Source organism: Somniosus microcephalus, chromosome 31 (genome assembly GCF_052327205.1).
Source record: "Somniosus microcephalus isolate GS21.2 chromosome 31, FLI_Smic_1.0, whole genome shotgun sequence".
Taxonomy (NCBI): domain Eukaryota; kingdom Metazoa; phylum Chordata; class Chondrichthyes; order Squaliformes; family Somniosidae; genus Somniosus; species Somniosus microcephalus.
In genome coordinates, this window is record NC_141017.1 from 981603 (window position 1) to 1006330 (window position 24728).

At 49.7% G+C, this 24728-nt stretch overlaps 1 protein-coding gene across 4 annotated transcripts in view; it reads right to left on the minus strand.

The window, feature by feature from the left end:
* LOC147097527 (NACHT, LRR and PYD domains-containing protein 3-like) overlaps positions 1 to 24728 on the minus strand; it is an 816941-nt gene that overhangs the window by 419001 nt on the left and 373212 nt on the right. The window lies entirely within an intron of this gene.

Below are 24728 nucleotides of genomic sequence, written 5' to 3' on the forward strand. Positions count from 1 at the left end.
GAGTCCCGTTCACCCATCATCCCTGTGCTCGCTGCCCGTGTCCTAACTCGCACCGAGTACCGTTCATCCATCACCCCTGTGCTCGCTGCCCCGTGTCCTAACTCGCACCGAGTCCCGTTCACCCATCAACCCCTGTGCTCGCTGCCCCGTGTCCTAACTCGCACCGAGTCCCGTTCACCCATCACCCCTGTGCTCACTGCCCCGTGTCCTAACTCGCACCGAGTCCCGTTCACCCATCATCCCTGTGCTCGCTGCCCGTGTCCTAACTCGCACCGAGTCCCGTTCATCCATCACCCCTGTGCTCGCTGCCCCGTGTCCTAACTCGCACCGAGTCCCGTTCACCCATCAACCCCTTTCCTCCCTGCCCCGTGTCCTAACTTGCACCGAGTCCCGTTCACCCATCACCCCCTGTGCTCGCTGCCCCGTGTCCTAACTCGCACCGAGTCCCGTTCACCCATCACCCCTGTGCTCACTGCCCCATGTCCTAACTCGCACCGAGTCCCGTTCACCCATCACCCCTGTGCTCCCTGCCCCGTGTCCTAACTCGCACCGAGTCCTGTTCACCCTTCACCCCCTGTGCTCACTGTCCCGTGTCCTAACTCGCACCGAGTCCCGTTCACCCATCACCCCTGTGCTCGCTGCCCGTGTCCTAACTCGCACCGAGTCCCGTTCACCCATCACCCCTGTGCTCGCTGCCCCATGTCCTAACTCGCGCCGAGTCCCGTTTACCCATCACCCCTGTGCTCGCTGCCCGTGTCCTAACTCGCACCGAGTCCTGTTCACCCATCACCCTTGTGCTCGCTGCCCCATGTCCTAACTCGCACCGAGTCCCGTTCACCCATCACCCCTGTGCTCGCTGCCCCGTGTCCTAACTCGCACCGAGTCCCGTTCACCCATCACCGCTGTGCTCACTGCCCCGTGTCCTAACTCGCACCGAGTCCCGTTCACCCATCACCCCTGTGCTCGCTGCCCCGTGTCCTAACTCACACCCAGTCCCGTTCACCCATCACCCCCTGTGCTCACTGCCCCGTGTCCTAACTAGCACCGAGTCCCGTTCACCCATCACCCCTGTGCTCGCTGCCCGTGTCCTAACTCGCACCGAGTCCCGTTCACCCATCACCCCCTGTGCTCACTGCCCCGTGTCCTAACTCGCACCGAGTCCCGTTCACCCATCACCCCTGTGCTCACTGCCCCGTGTCCTAACTCGCACCTAGTAACGTTCACCCATCACCCCTGTGCTCACTGCCCCGTGTCCTAACTCGCACCGAGTCCCGTTCACCCATCACCCCTGTGCTCACTGCCCCGTGTCCTAACTCACACCGAGTCCCGTTCACCCATCACCCCCTGTGCTCGCTGCCCCATGTCCTAACTCGCACCGTGTCCTGTTCACCCATCACCCCCTGTGCTCTGCTGCCCGTGTCCTAACTCGCACTGAGTCCTGTTCACCCATCACCCCTGTGATCTGCTGCCCGTGTCCTAACTCGCACCGAGTCCCGTTCACCCATCACCCCCTGTGCTCGCTGCCCCGTGTCCTATCTCGCACCGAGTCCCGTTCACCCATCACCCCTGTGCTCGCTGCCCGTGTCCTAACTCGCACCGAGTCCCATTCACCCATCACCCCTGTGCACACTGCCCCTTGTCCTAACTCGCACCAAGTCCCGTTCACCCATCACCCCCTGTCTTCACTGCCCCGTGTCCTAACTCGCATCGAGTCCCGTTCGCCCATCACCCCTGTGCTCACTGCCCCGTGTCCTAACTGGCACCGAGTCCCGTTCACCCATCACCCCTGTGCTCGCTGCCTCATGTCCTAACTCGCACCGAGTCCCGTTCACCCATCACCCCTGTGCTCGCTGCCCGTGTCCTAACTCGCACCGAGTCCCGTTCACCCATCACCCCTGTGCTCGCTGCCCCATGTCCTAACTCGCACCGAGTCCCGTTCACCCATCACCCCTGTGCTCGCTGCCCTGTGTCCTAACTCGCACCGAGTCCCGTTCACCCATCACCCCTGTGCTCACTGCCCCGTGTCCTAACTCGCACCGAGTCCCATTCACCCATCACCCCTGTGCTCGCTGCCCCGTGTCCTAACTCACACCCAGTCCCGTTCACCCATCACCCCCTGTGCTCACTGCCCCATGTCCTAACTCGCACCGAGTCCCATTCACCCATCACCCCCTGTGCTCGCTGCCCCGTGTCCTAACTCGCACTGAGTCCCGTTCACCCATCACCCCTGTGCTCACTGCCCCATGTCCTAACTCGCACCGAGTCCCGTTCACCCATCACCCCTGTGCTCACTGCCCCATGTCCTAACTCACACCGAGTCCCGTTCACCCATCACCCCCTGTGCTCGCTGCCCCGTGTCCTAACTCGCACCGAGTCCCGTTCACCCATCACCCCCTGTGCTCACTGCCCCGTGTCCTAACTCGCACCGAGTCCCATTCACCCATCACCCCCTGTGCTCACTGCCCCGTGTCCTAACTCGCACTGAGTCCCGTTCACCCATCACCCCCTGTGCTCGCTGCCCCGTGTCCTAACTCGCACCGAGTCCCGTTCACCCATCACCCCCTGTGCTCACTGCCCCGTGTCCTAACTCGCACCGAGTCCCGTTCACCCATCACCCCCTGTGCTCGCTGCCCCGTGTCCTAACTCGCACCGAGTCCCGTTCACCCATCACCCCTGTGCTCTGCTGCCTGTGTCCTAACTCGCACCGAGTCCTGTTCACCCATCACCCCTGTGATCTGCTGCCCGTGTCCTAACTCGCACCGAGTCCCATTCACCCATCACCCCCTGTGCTCACTGCCCCGTGTCCTAACTCGCACCGAGTCCCGTTCACCCATCACACCTGTGCTGTGCTGTCCGTGTCCTAACTCGCACCGGGTCCCGTTCACCCATCACCCCTGTGCTCGCTGCCCCGTGTCCTAACTCACACCGAGTCCCGTTCACCCATCACCCCTGTGCTCACTGCCCCGTGTCCTAACTCGCACCGAGTCCTGTTCACCCATCACCCCTGTGCTCGCTGCCCCGTGTCCTAACTCGCACCGAGTCCCGTTCACCCATCACCCCTGTGCTCGCTGCCCGAGTCCTAACTCGCACCGAGTCCCGTTCACCCATCACCACTGTGCTCGCTGACGACATTGGATCCCGGTTAAGCAACACCTCGATTTCAAAATTCTCATCATTGTTTCAAATCCCTCCATGGCCTCGCCCCTCCCTAGCTCTGTAATCTTCTCCAGCCCCACAGAATTAGACGAGCAAGGTGTCAGCGCTCCTGTAATTTTGGCCTTTTGAACATCCCCGGTTTTAATCGTTCTACCATTGGCAGCCGTGCCTTCAGCTGCCTGGATACTAAGCTCTGGAATTCCCCCCCTAAACCTCTCCACCTCGCTACCACTCTTTCCTCCTTTAAGATACTCCTTAAAACCTACCTCTTTGACCAAGCTTTTGGCCATCTGCCCTAATTCATCCTTATGTGGCTCGGTGTCAAGTTCAGTTTTATAATCCTTGGGATGTTTTATTACATTAAAGGCACTGTATAAATACAGGTTGCTGTTGTTGAGAAGGCAGTGTTTATAAGAATTCAGTCGCGTATCCCTGTCCTTCACCTCAACTCAAATCGGCGTATTTAAAAAAAATTCCAAGATTTCAGCATTCCTGGATTCAGGCTGCCTTGGTTATATAGTCTGGAGAAGGGTCAGACGGCCTGGGTTATATAGTCTGGAGAGGGGTCAGACGGCCTGGGTTATATAGTCTGGAGAAGGGTCAGACAGCCTGGGTTATATAGTCTGGAGAGGGGTCAGACGGCCTGGGTTATATAGTCTGGAGAAGGGTCAGACTGCCTGGGGTTATATAGTCTGGAGAAGGGTCAGACGGCCTGGGTTATATAGTCTGGAGAAGGGTCAGATGGCCTGGGTTATATATTCTGGAGAAGGGTCAGACGGCCTGGGTTATATAGTCTGGAGAAGGCTCAGACTGCCTGGGTTATATAGTCTGGAGAAGGGTCAGACGGCCTGGGTTATATAGTCTGGAGAGGGGTCAGACGGCCTGGGTTATATAGTCTGGAGAAGGGTCAGAGAGCCTGGGTTATATAGTCTGGAGAGGGGTCAGACGGCCTGGGTTATATAGTCTGGAGAAGGGTCAGACTGCCTGGGGTTATATAGTCTGGAGAAGGGTCAGACGGCCTGGGTTATATAGTCTGGAGAAGGGTCAGATGGCCTGGGTTATATATTCTGGAGAAGGGTCAGACGGCCTGGGTTATATAGTCTGGAGAAGGCTCAGACTGCCTGGGTTATATAGTCTGGAGAAGGGTCAGACGGCCTGGGTTATATAGTCTGGAGAGGGGTCAGACGGCCTGGGTTATATAGTCTGGAGAAGGGTCAGACGGCCTGGGTTATATATTCTGGAGAAGGGTCAGACGGCCTGGGTTATATAGCCTGGAGAAGGCTCAGGCTGCCTGGGTTATATAGTCTGGAGAAGGGTCAGACGGCCTGGGATTTATAGTCTGGAGAATGGTCAGACTGCCTGGGTTACATAGTCTGGAGAAGGGTCAGACTGCCTGGGTTATATAGTCTGGAGAAGGGTCAGACGGCCTGGGTTATATAGTCTGGAGAGGGGTCAGACGGCCTGGGTTATATAGTCTGGAGAGGGGTCAGATGGCCTGGGTTATATAGTCTGGAGAAGGGTCAGACTGCCTTGGTTATATAGTCTGGAGAAGGGTCAGACTGCCTGGGTTATATAGTCTGGAGAGGGGTCAGACTGCCTGGGGTTATATAGTCTGGAGAAGGGTCAGACGGCCTGGGTTATATATTCTGGAGAAGGGTCAGACTGCCTGGGGTTATATAGTCTGGAGAAGGGTCAGACGGCCTGGGTTATATAGTCTGGAGAAGGGTCAGACGGCCTGGGTTATATAGTCTGGAGAAGGGTCAGACTGCCTGGGTTATATAATCTGGAGAGGGGTCAGACTGCCTGGGTTATATAGTCTGGAGAGGGGTCAGACTGCCTGGGTTATATAGTCTGGAGAGGGGTCAGACTGCCTGGGTTATATAGTCTGGACAAGGGTCAGACGGCCTGGGTTATATAGTCTGGAGAGGGGTCAGACGGCCTGGGTTATATAGTCTGGAGAAGGGTCAGACGGCCTGGGTTATATAGTCTGGAGAAGGGTCAGACGGGGACAGAGTCTGTGAATCGAGCTATCTGTGAATTGAGCTGTCTGAGTCTGTGTAATAATAATAATAATAATCAACTTTATTGTCATTGTTAGTGCACAAGTGCAGTACAACAAAATGTAGGCTTGCGGCTCCCGAGAGTGTACATTTAGATTAAGACATTTAAACATTCAACATTCATTTGGCTTGTAATACATTAACATAAACATAACCATAAAAAAGTGCATTGGCAGATGTGCAGGCTTTAGAGTTTATTTGTGGAGTTCAGTAGGATGACAGCCCTGGGAAAGAAGCTGTTCCTAAATCTGGTCGTACGGGTGCGAATGCATCTGTAGCGTATCCCAGATGGCAGGGGGGCGAACAGACTGTGGCTGGGGTGGGTAGGGTCTTTGATGATGGTCCGTGACCTCCGTAAACAGCGTTTCTGGTATATGTGCTCTATGGTCGGTAGCCGGGTGCCGGTAATGCGTTGGGCAGTTTTGACTACCCGCTGCAGGGCTTTCCGGTCATACCATACTGTGATACAGTTCGTCAGGATGCTCTCTATTGTGCAGCGGTAAAAGTTAGAGAGGATCGGGGTGACAGGTTACATCCCTTCAGCCTCCTTAGGAAATATAGGCGCTGCTGGGCCTTCTTCACCAGAGAGGAGGTATTGAGGGACCAGGAGAGGTCTTCCGTGATGTGGACTCCGAGGAACTTAAAGCTGTCCACCCTTTCCACCACAGCCCCATGGATGTGGATGGGGGTGTGACTTCCGCCTTTAGACTTCCTGAAGTCCACAATGATTTCTTTGGTTTTCTTGATGTTAAGGGCCAGGTTGTTATCGGCGCACCACTTCACGAGATGCTGGACCTCCTCCCTGTAGGCTGACTCATCGTTGTTGGTGATCTGGCCTACCACCGTGGTATCATCCGCAAACTTGATGATGGTGTTGGAACCATGAACCGCCACACAGTCGTGGGTGAAGAGGGAGTAGAGGAGGGGGCTCAGCACACATCCTTGTGGGGCCCCCGTGTTCAGGGTCGGGGGGGGGGGAAGGTGTGGTTACGTAATTTGACAGACTGGGGTCTGTTTGTTAGGAAGTCCAGGGTCCAGTTGCAGAGGGAAGTGTTCAGGCCAAGAGTTTGGAGTTTGGTGGCCAGCTTGTTGGGGACGATAGTGTTGAATGCTGAGCTGTAGTCTATGAACAGCATTCTGATGTAGGTCTCTTTACCGTCTAAGTGATTCACTGCAGGATGTAGAGCAGTTGTGATTGCATCCTCCGTTGATCTGTTTGCCCGATAGGCAAACTGGTGTTGGTTAAGAGAGGCGGGAACACTGGCTTTGATGTGAGCCAGGACCAGTCTCTCGAAACACTTCATTATGATGGGTGTGAGTGCGACAGGTCGATAGTCGTTCAGACACGTCACAGCCGTTTGCTTTGGCACAGGAATAATGGTAGCGGTCTTGAAGCATGTAGGGACTACTGCCTGGGCCAATGACAGATTGAAGATGGCAGTGAAGACATCAGCCAGCTGATCAGCACATTCCTTGAGTACCCGTCCAGGGATGCTATCAGGTCCAGCAGCCTTTCGTGTGTTCACTCCGTGTAGAGCACCCCTTACGTCGGAGGTGGACAGAGTGAGCACCTGGTCTTCCGGGGGTGGCAAGGCTTTGGTAGCCGGCTCCCTGTTGTCCCTGTCAAAGCGAGAGTAGAAGTTGTTAAGCTCCTCCGGAAGGGAGGCATCGCTAACCGGGGGGCTGGTGTTTTTACTCTTGTAGTCAGTGATGGACTGGATGCCTTGCCGCATGCGCCGGGGGTCCGAGTTGTTGTGGAAATGATCCTCAATCCGCAGTGTCTGTTTCCTTTTGGCAGTCCTGATACCCTTTTTTAGGTTGGTCCTAGCTGCACTGTAAGCCGCTGCGTCGCCAGATTTAAGTGCTGCGTCGCATGCTTTCAACAGCGAGCGGACCTCCCCGTTCATCCAGGGTTTCTGGTTGGGGTATGTCCTGATATTTTTATGGGTCGTGACGACCTCGACGCAACTGTTAATGTAGAATAGCACTGTGGATGCATATTCCTCGATGTCATTATGGGCAAACATGCTCCAATCCGTGCGTTCGAAGTAATCCTGAAGCTCTGAGACTGCCCCCTCTGGCTATACTTTCACTGATCTTACTGATGTTTTCACTCTTTTGATGAGCGGTTTGTATGCCGGGGCTAGAAACAGGGAGAGGTGGTCAGACTTCCCAAGGTGGGGGCAGGGAATGGCCTTATAAGCATCTACAATGCTTGTGTAGACTTGATCCAGTGTGTTCTCCCCTCTTGTGGGGCAGGAAACATTCTGGTGGAATTTCGGGAGTACAGATTTTAGGTTTATGTGATTGAAGTCCCCCGCGACGATAAAAGCTCCGTCTGGGTGCGCAGTTTGTTGTTCGCTGATGGCCCTGTAGAGGTCCTTCAGTGCTAGTTTGGCATTAGCGTGTGGTGGGATGTAGACCGCAGTGATGATAACAGCCGTGAATTCCCGAGGCAGGTAGAAGGGTCTGCACCTTACCATGAGGAATTCCAAATCAGCAGAACAGGATCTATCGATTATGTCCGTGTTAGTGCACCAGGCATTGTTAGTGTAAATGCACAAACCGCCTCCCTTGCTCTTACCGGAGTCTGCAGTTCTGTCGGCGCAGAAGACCGTGCGTCCTTCTAGCTGAATGGTGGTGTCAGGGATGCTGTTGTTCAACCAGGTCTCTGTGAAGATCATGGCGCAGTATTCCTTTGTCCTTTTCTGTGAGGAGAGATCAAGTTTGATCTCATCCATTTTATTTTCCAGTGACCTGACGTTGGCCAGGAAAATACTCGGGAGGGAGGGTTTGTGTGGGGCCCTCTTCAGCCTATTTTGGATTCCGGCCCTCTTGTCCCGCTTCTGCTTGCGTTCTCTGCGCGGTCTGCGCCGACTTCCGGCTGGGGAAGGACGCCACGCTGGTCCTGGGGGTCGGGCGATGTGAGCCGCACGCAGTCGGCCCCGATATCGAGGAGCGTCTGCCGGCTGTACAGTAGGCCTGCCCTCAATTCCCGTATTAGCAGTGTCCAGAAGAGACTCAGAAAGAGGGTAAAAATGCTCAGTCTCGGGAGAGACAAAGCCGCTGCGTCCATGCGCGCCGCCATTTTTTTTTTTTTTTTGGTGCTGTCTGTGTCTGTGAATGGAGATGTCTGAGTCTGTGAATCGAGCTGTCTGGCTCTGTGAAATGAGCTTTCTGAGTCTGTAAATGGAGCTGTCTGGGTCTATGAAAGCAGCTGTCTGGCTCTGTGAAATGAGCTTTCTGAGTCTGTGTATGGTGCTGTCTGGGACTCTGAATGGAGCTCTCTGAGACTGTGAAATGACTCTGCTTCTTTGAATTCAGATGCCTGCGTCTGTGAATGGAGCTTTCTGAGTCTGTGAATGGAGCTTTCTAAGTCTGTGAAATGATCTATCTGGGACTGTGAATGGAGCTGTCTGAGTCTGTGAAATGAGCTGTCTGGGTAAGTGAAATTAGCTGTCTGAATCTGTGAATGGAGCTGCCTGAGTTGGTGAATTGGGCTGTCTGGGTCTGTGAATTGGGCTGTCTGGGTCTGTGAAATAAGCTTTCTGTGTCTGTGAATGGAGCTTTCTAAGTCTGTGAAATGATCTGTCTGGGACTGTGAATGGAGCTGTCTGAGTCTGTGAAATGAGCTGTCTGGGTCTGTGAATGGAGCTGCCTGAGTCGGTGAATTGGGCTGTCTGGGTCTGTGAAATAAGCTTTCTGTGTCTGTGAATGGAGCTGTCTGGCTCTATGAAATGAGTTTTCGGAATCTGTAAAATGGAGCTGTCTGCGTCTGTGAATGGAGCTTTCTAAGTCTGTGAAATGATCTGTCTGGGACAGTGAATGGAGCTGTCTGAGTCTGTGAAATGAGCTGTCTGGGTAGTGAAATGAGCTTTCTGACTCTGTGAATGGAGCTGTCTGCATCTATGAATGCAGCTATCTGGGTCTGTGACAGGAGCTGTCTGGGTCTGTTAAATGAGTTTGCTGAATCTGTGAATGGAGCTGTCTGGGTCTGTGAAATGAGCCTTTGGTGTCTGTGAATGGAGCTGCCTGTGTCTGTGAATTGAGCTGTCTGGGTCTGTGACTGGAGCTGTCAGGGTCTGTGAATGGAGCTCTCTGTGTCTGTGAAATGATCCTTCGGTGTCTGTGAATGGAGCTGCCTGGATCTGTGAATGGAGCTGTCTTGGTCTGTGAATGGAGCTGTCTTGGTCTCTGAATGAAGCTGTCTGTGTTTGTGTATAGAGCTGTCTAAGTCTGTGAATGCAGCTGCCTGGGTTTGTGAATCGAGCTGTCTATGAAATGAGATTCCTGAGACTTTGAATGGAGCTGGCTGCATCTGTGACTGGAGCCATTTGTGTCTGTGAAATGAGCTTTCTGAGTCTGTGTATGGTGCTGTCTGGGTCTGTGAATGGAGATGTCTGAGTCTGTGAATCGAGCTGTCTGGCTCTGTGAAATGAGCTTTCTGAGTCTGTGTATGGTGCTGTCTGGGACTCTGAATGGAGCTGTCTGAGTCTGTGCATGGAGCTGTCTGGATCTGTGAATGGAGCTTTCTAAGTCTGTGAAATGATCTGTCTGGGACTGTGAATGGAGCTGTCTGAGCCTGTGAAATGAGCTGTCTGAGTCAGTGAAATGAGCTTTCTAACTCTGTGAATGGAGCTGTCTGGGTTTGTGAATGGAGCTGTCTGTGTCTGTGAATGGAGCTGTCTTGCTCTGTGAAATGAGCTTTCGGAATCTAAAATGGAGCTGTCTGCGTCTGTGAATGCAGCTGTCTGGGTCTGTGACAGGAGCTGTCTGGGTCTGTTAAATGAGCCTTTGGTGTCTGTGAAATGAGCCTTTGGTGTCTGTGAATGGAGCTGTCTGGGTCTGTGACTGGAGCTGTCAGGGTCTGTGAATGGAGTGTGATGAAATATTCCATTCATCACTCATCAGTATTTCTCTGCCTGTGACTGTGGTTGGTTTCAGTTTGATTTGCATTGTATTGTACTGTGTGTAGGGCTCCGCCCATACCTGGCTCCTATGTAAGCTGGCCCAGCCTGCAGCACATCCAGTACGGCAGACCTCTGGATGGAAGATACATTCTCCTCTGTGTGTTACCTTCTAAGTCAATAAAAGCCTTGTTTTGTTTCGCTAACATCGAGTCTCGGATTTATTGAGGCACATCATGGAGCTGTCTGTGTCTGTGAAATGATCTTTCGGTGTCTGTGAATGGAGCTGCCTGGATTTGTGAATGGAGCTGTCTGGCTCTGTGAAATGAGCTTTCGGTATCTTTAAAATGGAGCTGTCTGTGTCTGTGAAATGAGCTTTCTGTGTCTGTGCATGGTGCTGTCTGGGTCTGTGAATGGAGATGTCTGTGTCTGTGAATCGAGCTGTCTGGGTCTGTGAATGGAGATGTCTGTGTCTGTGAATCGAGCTGTCTGGGTCTGTGAAATGAGCTTTGTGAGTCTGTGAATGGAGATGTCTGTGTCTGTGAATGGAGCTTTCTGATGCTGTGAATAGAGCTGTCTGAGTTTGTGAATGGAGCTGTCTGTGTCTGGGAAATGACTTGTCTGTGTCTGTGAATGGAGCTGTCTGGGTCTTTGAATTGAGATGTCTGAGTCTGTGAATTGAGCTGCCTGGGACTGTGAATGGAGCTGTCTCGGTCTGTGAAATTAATTGTCTGGGTCTGTGAATGGAGCTGTTTGTGTCTGTGATGGGAGCTGTCTAGGTCTGTGAAATGAGCTGTCTGTCTCTTTGAATTGAGATGTCTGTTGTAGTGTATGTACCTTTAAGAGAGAACTACTTTTCCTGTATACTGTAGTACCGGCAGTGACCAGACCTGTATATAAGCCTTGAGCAGGCATCTGTACTGTTAGTCTTTAGACTACCCTCCTCCAGTAAACACCTGTTGATTGTTAATCTGCAGCCTCCATGTCGTTATTGAAGAACACCATACCTTAAGATTCACGGATTCAACAGTGGCGACGAGGTCGATTCGAATCTACCTGCAACTCTGCATTTCCTTCAAAGGATTCGCTCCGGGAGGACATTGGAAGAAAGTCGAGGCCAGAAGCACAGGCGTCGACCACGAGCAACCGCCCAGTCATCCAGCAGAGAGTGAACATCGCAGGGGAGGCTGTTAAGAGCTGGGCTTGGTTCTCCAGCCACGACGATCCAGCAACAGACTGGCAACAGGTACAGCGCAGACCCTTCCCGGACAGCGACGGCTGGAGCTGACCGACGGCACAGAAAAGGCTGAGCAGCATCGACGGGGTAAGAGAGAGGGTAAAGCGCACAGGGCGCAGCCGGGGGTTGAAGACCGAGCAGCGTTGACGGAAAACAAAAAAAAGAGAGAGAGGGTAAAGCACAGCCGGGATTTAGGACCGAGCGGCGGCAATGAGAGAGGCACACAGGAGAACGCGCAGAGCGCAGCCAGGGCTCAAGGGCTGAGCAGCGTCCGCGGGGAAAGAAAGGAAGCGCGGGAGACGCCATTGAGCCACGGAGAAGAAGGGAGAGCGCGGGAGACGCCATTTTTGAAGCCGCAGTGGAAAAGAAGGGCGAGCGCGGGAAGAAAGGGAAGCGCGGGAGACGCCATTTTGAGCCAGCGGAGAAGAAGGGAGAGCACGGGACACACCATTTTAGCCAGTCTAACCACACCCAGGGATGCCGAAGAGTGGCAGTGTCACAGCGCTCGACAATGAAGTCGAAGATTGGGCGACATATGTGGAACGCATTGAGGTGTACTGCAAGGCAAATGAAGTGCCAGATGCCAGGAAAGCACTGGTTTTGTTGAATTCCATGGGTGCAAAAACTTATGGCTTACTGCGAAACCTAATAACCCCAGAGAAGCCAGTGGATAAGGATTTCGAAAGCATAGTGGAAATCCTACAGGACCACTTAAACCCCACACAGCTGCTGATAGCAGAAAGATTTAAGTTCCACAAAAGGAACCAGCAGAAAGACGAAAGTAATGCTGAGTATTTAACGGAACTGCGCAAGCTATCGAAACACTGCCAGTTTGGAATGGGACTAGCAGATACGTTAAGGGACAAGTTTGTGTGTGGGCTTCAAAGTGAAGGAACCCAGAAATGGCTTCTATCAGAAAAGGATCTTACGCTGGAAAAGGCTTTCAGCATGGCAGTATCACACGAAGCAGCCACACGGGGCGCTGCAGAGATACAACGGAGACCGCAAGAATATGGCACAAATGAAATGTCATATGGAGCAGTGAAGTGTTATCGCTGCGGCAGAACAACACATGACCAGAAGGATCAAGGACCAAGTGTGCAGACAGTGTGGAAAAGCAGAACACATAGCAAGAGTCTGCAGGTCGGGAAAGAAAACCAGCAGCAAGAAATCTCCACAGGAGAAGTACAAAAAGGTACATAAGGTGATGGAGAGTAGTTCAGACGAACAGAAAAGTGATACAGACTCCAGAAGCAAGGAGCTGGGTTGTCTGAAACTACATAACGTAATCAAAATGAAGGATCACCAAACTATCTGGGTCATGCTCAAGATAGACGGAGTCCAAGTGAAAATGGAATTGGACACAGGATCAGCCCTAACAGTCATAAACCGAAGGGACTACAAGCAGCTATTTTCACATATACTCTTGAGAGATACAGAGATTGTCTTGAAGACATACACGGGGCAAAAAGTCTACCCCAAAGGAAAAATAAGGGTGAACGTGATATACAACGGCCAGGAAATACCAAAAATGGACCTGTGGTGTATGTAACCTGTTCCACCTTAAGAGAACTACCTTAAGAGATGTACTACTTTCTCTTGGCTGCTGTATACTGTAATACCGGTGGTGACCACACCGGTATATAAACGTTGTGTAGGGATTTGCTGGGCAGTTCAGCCCTGACCTCCGAATAGTAAAGACCTGTTAAAAGTTATTCTTGTGGTCTGTGTCCAGTGATTTATAATAAGCATAACTGGGACACACAGACTTAACAGGACCTATATGTATTGCCGGATGGAGGACCACCACTACTAGGATGTGAATGGATCCGGAAGATAAAATTAGATTGGCATTGAGGCCAAAAAGGATGACGACGTCACACCTGGACGACTGTCAAAAATGCTAACTGACGCACAAGAAGTGTTCCAGGAGGGACTCGGAACACTAAAAGGCATAACAGCGATGATTAAATTAGAGGAAAATGCAAGCCCAAAGTTTTGTAAGGCCAGACTTATGCGATCGGTGCCTTATGCGATCCGCCCAGCCGTCGAAGCAGAGCTGGAAGGTTTGGAACATTCAGGAGTACTGTCCAAAGTGGACTGGAGCGAGTGAGCTTCACCCATCGTTCCTGTAATGAAGAGGTCATTGAGTAATATGCCTGGGGAACCAAAGAAGGTTCGCATCTGTGGGGACTTTAAGGTGACAGTGAACCCAGTCCTTCACACGGTACAATATCCGCTTCCGCGGATTGAAGATATTTTCGCCTCGCTATCTGGAGGAAAACGCTTCACTAAGATTGATCTGGCCCAGGTGTACCTGCAAATGGAGGTAGAAGAAGCCTCGAAACAATACCTTACAATCAACACTCACAAAGGTCTCTACCAATACAACTGGCTGGTGTTCGGGGTAGCATCGGCTCCGGCTATTTGGTAAAGGGCAATGGATCAAGTCCTGCAAGGGATTCCAGGGCCCCAGTGTTATTTGGACGACATCCTGGTCACGGGAACAATGACAGTGATCACCTCACCAACCTGGAGCAGGTGCTCACTAGATTGAAGGGATATAGGCTACGAGCTAATCGCCACAAGTGCGAGTTTTTCCAAAAACAGATCTCGTATTGTGGCCCCGTTATTGATGAAGAGGGGTTACATAAGTCCCCTGAAAAGATTGAGGCAGTAGTCAAGGCTCCAGCACCGGAAAATGTGTCACAACTGAGGTCGTTCCTTGGGCTGGTGAACTACGACCATAAGTTCTTACCAAATTTGTCTGCAGTATTACACCCACTGAACACCCTACTGCAGACGGGGGTACCATGGAAGTGGAATGACAAATGTAAACGAGCTTTCCAGAAGTGCAAAGAATTGATCACATCAAAAGAGGTATTGGCCCATTTCAACCCAGCACTACCAATTCGGTTGGCATGTGATGCATCACCCTATGGTATTGGAGCGGTGCTGTCGCACAAATTCCCAGACGGGTTGGAGAGGCCAGTAGCCTTTGCGTCTCGGTCACTAACCTCAGCCGAGCGCAACTACGCCCAGATTGACAGGGAGGCCCTCAGCCTAGTATGGGGAGTAAAAAAATTCTACCACTATCTGCATGGGCAGAAGTTTACCTTTGCTGACTGACCACCAACCACTTGTCTCCATCTTTAATCCAAAGAAGGGCGTTCCGGTGATGACTGCACAACGGCTACAAAGATGGTCCCTTTTTCTAGGGGCGAGCCAATATGAAATAGAGTATAAGGGCACGAAACAGCATGGAAATGCTGATGGGCTATCACGCCTGCCACTGCCTACTGCGGAGGAAGCACCAGCAGTGGACCCTATCGAAATATTTTATTCGTCAATAATTGAATGCTTGCCAGTAACTAACGCGGATATAGAGAAGGAGACCCGAAATAATCCGACACTGTCTCGGGTATATGATTTGACGGTGAAGGGATGGCCAACACATGGCAACTCATTGTTGCCAGCATTCTCATCCAGAAGAGAACAGCTGTCAGTATGCCAGGGGACAGTGATTTGTGGATCCCGAGTGGTAATTCCACCCAAGTTAAGGGAGAGAGTGCTCAATGAGCTTCACGAAGGCCATCTGGGAGGGGTGAAAATGAAAAGCCTTGCTAGGGCTTATGTGTGGTGGCCGGGGATCGATCAACAAATCGAGGACCTAACAAAGAGCTGCTCAGGATGCCAGAAGGTCCAAAATGCACCACCACATGCCCCTCTACACCCATGGGAGTGGCCCTCTTCTCCATGGCAAAGGGTGCATATTGATTTTGCTGGCCCATTCATGGACTCAATGTTCTTAATAGCAGTGGATGCGCACTCGAAATGGCCTGAGGTGATCAAAATGTACTCCACCACTACGGAGAAAACGATTGCAGTCCTACGGACCATATTTGCCAGGAACGGCTTGCCAGAGCAGATTTGCTCTGATAACGGACCACAGTTTGTGTCCGAAGAGTTTCGGAAATTTATGAGAAGGAATGGGGTAAGGCATTACACATCCGCCCCGTATCATCCAGCCACAAATGGATTGGCTGAGAGGTTCGTACAAACCTTTAAAAAGGCAGTAAGGGCCATGTGCGATGATGACATTCCACTACAGCATAAGGTGGACAATTTCCTGTTAGCCTACAGAAACGCGACACATGCAGTTACCAACCAGACCCCGGCCATGATGTTCTTTAACCGAAGGTTGAGATCTCGTCTGGATTTGCTCAGACCAAATGTGCGAAGAAATGTTGAGGATAAGCAATTCCAGCACATCAATGAGAAGCCGACAAGGAGCTTCAAGGTAGGACAACCAGTCTTGGCCCGCGACTACCGAACAGAGAAATGGCAACCCGGAACGATATGCACACGGCAGGGGCCACTAATGTACACAGTGGATGTCGGGGAGAACATTGTGAGACGCCATGTCGACCAGATCCTAGCATCACAGCATCGAGTCAACCCCATGTCTCGCGTACCTGGGGATGAACCCGACATACCGGTAGCATCTACCCCAGAAACAGTAGCAGCGGAAACTGATGAACTAACCGACGACAGGGGGCCAGAATCGCCTTCGCACCAAGAACAAGACACTCAGGAAAAGTGCTATCCAGAAAGGATCAGGAAGCCGCCCCAAAGACTGAATCTATAAATGGACTATTTCAGTTAAATGTGCATGTTAAAGTGTTAACTGTTATTTGAATGTTATGTTACTGTTAATCTAAAAGGGGAGGAATTGTAGTGTATGTACCTTTAAGAGAGAACTACTTTTACAGCTCCTGTATACTGTAGTACCGGCAGTGACCACACCTGTATATAAGCCTTGAGCAGGCATCTGTACTGTTAGTCTTTAGACTACCCTCCTCCAGTAAACACCTGTTGATTGTTAATCTGCAGCCTCCGTGTCGTTATTGAAGAACACCATACCTTAAGATTCACGGATTCAACATCTGTGTCTGTTAATGGCGCTGTCTGAGTCTGTGAAATGTGTTGTCTGGGTCTGGGAGTGGAGCTGTCTGGATCTGTGAATGGAGCTGTATGTGTCTGTGAATGGAACTGTCTGGGTCTGTGAAATGAGCTTCCTGAGATTGTGAATTGAGATATCTGAGTCTGTGATATGCATTGTCTGGGTCTGTATATGGTGCTGTCTGGGTCTGTGAATTGCATTGTCTGGGTCTGTGAAATGAGCTGTCATGGTTTTTCAATTGAGACGTCTGAGTCTGTAAATGGAGATGTCTGTGTCTGTGAAATTAGTTATCTGGGTCTGTATTTGGTGCTGTCTGTGCCTGTGAATGGTGCTGTCTGGGTCTGTGAAATGAGCAGTCAGGGTCTTTCAATTGAGATGTCTGGGTCTGTGAAATTAGTTGTCTGGGTCTGTGAATGGGGCTGTCTGGGTCAGTGATTGGAGCTGTCTTGGTCTGTGAATGGAGATGTCTGAAATGTGAAACGAGTTGTCTGGGTCTGTGAATGGAGCTGTCTGAGTCTTTGAATGGAGGTGTCTGGGTCTGTGAAATGTGTTGTCTGGGTCTGTGAATGGAGCTGTCTGAGTCTGTGAATGGAGCTGTCTGAGTCTGTGAATGGAGCTGTCTGAGTCTTTGAATGGAGATGTCTGGGTTTGTGAAATGTGTTGTCTGTGTCTGTGAATGGAGCTGTCTGGATCTGTGAAATGAGCTTTCTGAGTTTGTGAATGGAGCTGTCTGGGACTGTGAATGGAGCTCATAGAGTCATAGAGTTATACAGCACAGAAAGAGGCCCTTTGGCCCATCGTGTCTGCGCCGTCCATCAAGCCCTGTCCAATCTAATCCCATTTTCCAGCATTTGGTCCATAGCCTTGTATGCAATGGCATTTCAAGTGCTCACCCAAATGCTTCTTGAATGTTGTGAGGGTTCTTGCCTCTACCGCCCTTTCAGGCAGTGAGTTCCAGACTCCAACCACCCTCTGGGTGAAAAAGTTCCTCCTCAAATCCCCTCTGAACCTCCTGCCCCTTATCTTGAATCTATGCCCCCTTGTTATTGACCCCCCTACTAAGGGGAAAAGTTCCTCTTTATCTACCCTATCTATGCCCCTCATCATTTTGTATGCCTCAATCAGGTCCCCCCTCAGCCTTCTTTGCTCCAAGGAAAACAACCCCAGCCTGTTTAGTCTTTCTTCATAGCTGAAGCGCTCCATCCCAGGTAACATCCTGATGAATCTTCTCTGCACCCTCTCCAAAGCAATCACATCCTTCCTATAGTGAGGCGACCAGAACTGCACACAGTACTCCAGCTGTGGCCTTACCAGCGTTTTGTACAGCTCCATCATAACCCCCCTGCTCTTATATTCTATGCCTCGGCTAATGAAGGCAAGTATCCCATATGCCTTTTTAACCACCTTATCTACCTGTTCCGCTGCCTTCAGGGATCTATGTACATGTACACCAAGGTCCCTCTGACCCTCTGTACTTCCTGGGGTCCTACCATTCATTGTGTATTCCCTTGCCTTATTTGTCCGTCCAAAATGCATCACCTCGCACTTTTTAGGGTTAAATTCCATTTGCCACTTTTCCGCCCATCTGACCAACCCGTTTATATCGTCCTGTAGCTGTCTGAGTCCGTGAATTTAGCTGTCTGGGTCCGTGAATTGAGCTTTCTTATTCTTTGAATGGAGCTGTCTGGGTCTGTGGAATGCTCGTTCTGAGTATGTGAATGGAGTTGTTGGGGCTAAGAAATGCACTGCCTGAGTCTGTGCATGGAGATGGCTGGGTCTCTGAAAAGAGGTTTGTGTGTCTCCCAGTACATTCAATTCCCTTGGGTTTATATCCAGGACCACCCCCTGTATTATAACCCAGTACATTTCATTCCCTGGGGTTAATATCGTGGATCACCCCCTGTATTATGACATGGTGCATTCCATTCCCTGGGGTTTATATCCCGGACCATCCCCTGTATTATGACTTGGTACATTCCATTCCCTCGGGTTTATATCCCGGACCACCCCCAGTATTATAACCAGCTACATGCCATTCCCTGAGTTTTATAACCTGGAGTATCCGCTTTATTATGTCCTGGAACATTCCATTCCCTGGGGTTTATATCCCGGACCATCCCCTATATTATGACCCGGTGCATTCCATTCCCTGAGGTTTATATCCCGGACCACCACCTGTGTTATGACCCGTTTCATTCCATTCCCTGGGGTTTATATCCCGGACCAGCCCCTGTGTTATGACCTGGCACATTCCATGCCCTGGGGATTATATCACGGACCACACGCTGTAATATGACCTGGTACATTCCACGCCCTGGGGTTTATATCCCGGAGTATGTCCTGGTACATTCCATTCCCTGGCGTTTGTATCCCGGACATCACCCTGTATTATGACCCGGTACATTCAATTCCCTGGGGTTAATATCACGGACCAACCCCTGTATTATGACCTAGTACATTCCATTCCCTGTGGTTTATATCCAGACCACCAACTGTATTAGCACCCGGTATATTCCATTCCCTGGGGTTTATATCGCAGAACATCCCACGAATTATGACCTGGTACAGTCCATTCCCTGGGGTTTATATCCCGGACTAGCCCTTTATTATGACCTGGTACATTCCATTCCCTGAGGTTTATATCCCGGACTCTCCCCTGATTTTTGACCTGGTACATTCCCTTCCCTGTGGTTTATATCCTGGAGCACTCCCTGTATTGTGACCAGGTTCATTCCATTCCCTGTGGTTTAAATCCCAGACAATCCCCTGTATTATGACCCAGTACTTTCCATTCCCTGGGGTTTATATTCCGGACCACCCCCTGTATTATGACCCAGTACTTTCCATTCCCTGGGGTTTATATTCTGGACCACCCCCTTTATTATGACCTGGTACATTCCATTCCCTTTGTTTTATATCGCGGACCATCCCCTGTGTTGTGACCCGGTTCATTCCATTCCCTGGGGTTTATATCCTGCACCATCACCTGTATTATGACCGGTTTCATTTCATTCCCTTGGGTTTATATCCCAGACCAGCTCCTATATTATGATCCGGTGCATTCTGTTGGATTGCAAAAATAGGCCTGTGAACCGAAGCCTGAATCCTCCAGTCTCTAACACATTAACCATTAGGCTATAATACTAGAAATCATATTTAAAGGATGATTAGCTTCACATTATTGAGATATATATGTATCAAAAGCATACATGTAGAATTTAGATAAGCCTGGTTGCGGCCTTGCTGGAAGCTACTTTGTGGAGTCTCAAAGTCTGAAAACTATGTGCTTACTGATAAGGGTAACTACAACTACTGTGAGATGTTTAGTGTCACAGCACACCTCAAGGTGGGCCCTGACAGTTGAGTGACTAACCACGTCAACCAATAAGAGAGTAACTGTAGTGACGCTGTTTGTACGTATATGCCCACATTTTGTAACCAGTGGGCGTTGCCTATTGAAAGGTATAAACATGCTTGTATCACTGCTTTTCCTTTGAGAGTTAGGTGTGAGCTTGAGGAACCTAGCCTCTCTCCCTTTGTGCACAAGGCCTCCCGGCCGTTTTCTAATAAACTTTAACTTTGTCAGCAGTTCCGTCTCTCCGTCTGGTTTTGCTCTGAAAATCCGAGTCTAACAGTTGGTGTCAGAAGTGGGATACTGTGCTTCAGGTAGGGTCCTGTATTGGAGGGTGGAGGTAGAGAAAGGGGGTTCACCCCTCTGCTTGAGACAGGGAGGTGTTTGCCCCTGTATAAAGCCCTTGAGGGCGAGGTCAGTAGGCCTACAGAATTGAAACGCGTGACTCGGCAGAAAGGGACTAGGCTCGCCATTGGAGACAGGGTTTGGTGGAAGCACCTGCTACAGTATTAAAATTATCCACGTAGTTAAATTATTCCTCACGGAGACCACGGATTGACGGAATTGACTGGACCTGAATGTGTATTTCTGATTTATAGTATAAGCTGATTTAGAGTCTAAGGTGATACGTTTGTGCCGATTAAAGTATAAGATTAGTGTAAAGTAAGTAAGTTAAAGTATAAGATAGAGCATAAGGATATACATAACGATAGACATGGGTGACGAGGGGAGACCCCTTTCAGCGGACGTTCCGGCTATGGCCACCAGTGTCACAGTTGTTAAACGGGTCCAAGAGGCTAATTTAAAATACCAATGTGAAATGATCAGGAATGGGTGGAAAGAAATGAGTCCGATAGCTGATCAAATAAAGTGGTGGGCGGGGCAAAAGGATGCTAAGCAAGCTAACTACGTGTGCTAGTTGGTTGGATCAGATGGGACCCATAATCGTGGATAAAAGGGGAAAACCGTCTCTGCTACAGGACTTCTTGAGACCTGTTCAGGAGGCTAAAGTTCCAGTTAGTAGTCTCCTGCACCTGGAGCCGTCAGAGACTGAGAATTTAGATGATTTAAAGAATTGGGGGGGGGGGGATTGTCGAGGCCATAGAGGCTCAACAACACAAGACCCCACAACCCATGGCCCCCGTCCGAATGAATCCAGGAGTGAATGCCGACAATGCAGAGATAGGTGGTAGGGGCGATATGGGCGAGTCCCAGCCATTCATGCCCCAAGAAAGATCTAGCATTGTCCTTCTCATTCTCATTCCCGAATTAAAGCGACACAATCCCAACGTCGATGTATGGGTAAAAATACAAGGTGTAAAAAATATCATCGAGGTGAAATGTCCCTTCATGTTTAAATCATCTAGATGTTACAACTGTCACATATCCGGTCACCTGTATAGAGATTGCCCCACGAGGAAGAAACGGTGTACCAATTGCGGGCGCCCTGGACACCATCAGGCCACTTGTTATGGAAAGGGTGGAGGGAAGGAGGGACAAGGACCCTGAGGACCCAGTCAGGGTCCCCAGGGACCACCAGGGCGGGGGGGCTTGTCCGACCAAGTGTTGGAGGGACTACGGGCCCTCCTCCTCCCGCCACCACCCCCTCACAATGGATTCTGGACAGGTCCTCTGGACCCCTGGTCTCAAGAATGCTTCGCGTTTATTGTCCGGTCCACTCAGTATACATGGACCCCGCTGCCCCAGGGATCCCACAATGCCCCCACTATTTTTCACGAGAGTCTGGAAAAGGCTCTCCAACCAGCACTAGCGGATACCTGTATGCCTTCAGTATGATATTCTCATCGGCAGCCCCTCGCCCTCAGCTCATTTGGACGCTCTGACATGTGTCTTGGAGTCTTTAATCCTGGGTGGGTTTAAACTGAATCTGACCAAAGCTCAAGTTGGGCTTCCCCGGGTTACTTATCTTGGTCAGATCATTTCCCCAGAGGGAAGAACCCTGACTCCCGAGAGGGTTCAAGCACTTTTACAAATGCCGCGACCTGTCACTGTCTCTGGCCTGCGTAGCGTGATGGGATTGTTCAACTACAGCCGCACATACATAGCCGACTTCACTGAATTGGCAAGTCCCTTAAATAACCTCCTAAAGGGAGGGCCCCCGGGAGAGGCAAGACTGGATTGGACATCTGAGGCAGTCGAAACCTTTGATATGGTCAAAATCACTTTGGCCAATGCGCCTGCCCTGGGTCTCCCGGACCCCGCAAAACCCTTCCACCTGTGGAACTGGGTGGGCAACTGGGCATATAGTGCAGTGGTGGGACAATTCCGGGACGATCGTATACGACCAGTAGGATATTATTCTTGCCCGGTACCGCCCTCCATGACGGGTCAGCCTAGAACCCATGGTAGGTCCTGGTAAGGTAATCCTACACACCCATCACAGCTGCGTTAAACTTCTCCCGGGCAGCCTGAAAACTATCTCCAACCAGAGGCGTGCGAGATGGGAGGCTTGTTTGTTAGGTAGCGGGGTGGGGTCCGGATCGAGGTGGTAACTGACCCTCGAACAAACCCGGCATCCTTCCTGATAGATGAAGGGACACCTCCCAATTCCAGACTACCCTCCTGACGTACCTACGTATGCTCAGTGAGGCCAATCAGGCCAATCACTTTCGGGTTCAACACCTACAGGAGGCACAGGATGCCAAAAAACTGAGGGGGGGTGTTTGGAAAACACCTCCTTGTGTGGAACAATGGGTGATGGTTCAGCGACCGGTTCGAGGTACTTTTGAGCCACGGTGGGATGGACCTTTCCAGATCCTCCTTAGTACAGGAACCTCCGTTTGCTTACAGGAAAAATTGGATGTAAGGTAGAGACACTGGAGCCAGACTAAGCCGGTGATGATGCCCGGGGAAGGAATCTCCCCGAACCCTCAGGACCCCTAGGGCTGAGGATAAACAAACTGCAGAATGTGTTCCTTCATCTTCAGTGTACTGTCTCTTTAAAAGCCTGCGCTTCCCTTTTCAAGGTTGCAGGCTGCGCTCTCCCTCTCTCTCTCTCTCTCTCTCGATTGTTACTGCTGCACGAATGGATTTGATGAAGTTGAGTGGAGTGTGTGTGTGTCAACTGCTGTGTAACATGCAATGAATTATGAAATGAAAACGACCCTATGGTTAAGAATAATGCGAGTTAACTTTCTTTCCTTCCCAATATTAGGTTAGGACCAAGTTCGGAGGATTAAGTCGATTCTTTGGGTTGTTATTTACCTATCTCTTCCTTACAGATGTCTGGGCCCGGCCTCAGTAATATCACCATTCCTGCTCACCCTGACTGTTATACGACCCTGACCTGTCCCAGGACATACCCCTTGACTTTTGAGTTCTGATTATCTCCCTTTTGTGATAGGCCTATTGGACCCCTCATCTTGCACCCCAGCAGAACACCTATAGTTCATTGTTATTGGGGCCTTGACCCACCCCAAGCCACTGCCATGGCACCGGCCTACAGGCCATTGATTTGCCCTCTTATGAAGGAAGGACCCGCTAGTGGATTGGTATTCACCCAAAGCGGAAACGTATTGTACGACAACGTATGAAATGAATTAAGTTTCAGTCTAAGATTTAACCTTGGAGTTGTGGTTGCTATGGTGAAATCTTCCAAAGCAGTTTGATTTGATTTGTTTAAATATGAAAATATTTTTTCTCCAGTTATATTCAAAGTTTTTACAGTATTTTGGAAAGACATCTGAAGAAAGGACAATAAGAAATATGACGTAATTTACTTTTTTCTGCAAGAATGTGCTATTTTGTTTTGTTTTATTTGTTCACAGTTTTACAAAAGATAAGCTTCAGCCTTAAAGTTACAGTTGCCAATGTGCTTGGAAGAAAATGAATTTGAATGTTTACAAGGCATGAGTGATTGTTTCTTTGTTAATGTGGCTTCTTTCTTTTCCAAGTTAGTTTTAAAAAATTGGTCTGGATTAAATTGGAGTTATGAGGTTAATTAACCTATTAAAACCAGACTTTCATTGTGGCCATGGTGAAATTCTGGTTGGTGTAAATTTGTGTAGACCGCATTGAATAAGATAACTCCGCTCCGCGAGAACATCCGATAGTGGCAGGTCCCTCTACAATATTTAAGTGTTCGTGTTTAGTTAAAGTTTTTTTTGTAATTTACGTGAAGTGACGCAATTGCGTGCGCCTGATAATGTTTTGCTCCACCTGCTTTAAAACCTGCAAAGGAGTTAACCCTTTCCACTGACAGCTGTTTAAGTTCACCGAGCAACAACTTTAGTGTGAAGTTTAAAGATATTGGACATTATTAAATTTACATTTCTTAATTTTAAGTTAATGTTTCCCCACATTGTTAGAAGGAAAATTAATAATTGATAAATTAACCCCTCGGGCTCTAAGCAGAGTCACAATGGATTTGCTTCTTTCTTTTGTTATATGGAAGCTACCTTGTAAACTAATTGCAGCACTTCTGTCTCTAAGGTTAAAACACTGTGTAAGCCACCTAGTTTGGGAATCACTTGTTTCTGAAATTGGAAATGGAAGATAAATTGATAGGTTTTGTCAATGTTTAATTTCATTTCTGTCAGTTCAACTGTACTGCTGTTTGGATTTTGGGATAATTTTGTATTAACAAAATGGACTCAAGCACTATATATTTGGTTACTTTTGGGAAAATAAAAGATCCTCTAAAATAATGATAAAGAAAAAAGTGTTAATAACTTGGATCAAGTGAGAATGTTTGATCTATGTTTTCAATTTTAAATATTGTACTGGACAGTAAAGTTCCTCCAGGACTCATGAATGAGATATGAATGGTAATTAAAGGAAAGTGATTGAAGGTTTAAATTGAAACAGGAGAATTACAGTACTGAATGGGAATTTTCAAAATGTTCTAGTGAAAGTAAGGAAAGTGTAGTTAAGAATAGTAAATTGACAGCTTTCTCTTGGAGACATGTGTGTCCCTGCCTTTAATGAACTTTAAAGAAAACTGACTTTGATAGTCTGGTCACTATCCAAGGCATCAGGACCATGCAGAGGAAGATGAGCAAAGACCTCCAGACGACTACAATCTTTTGATAAG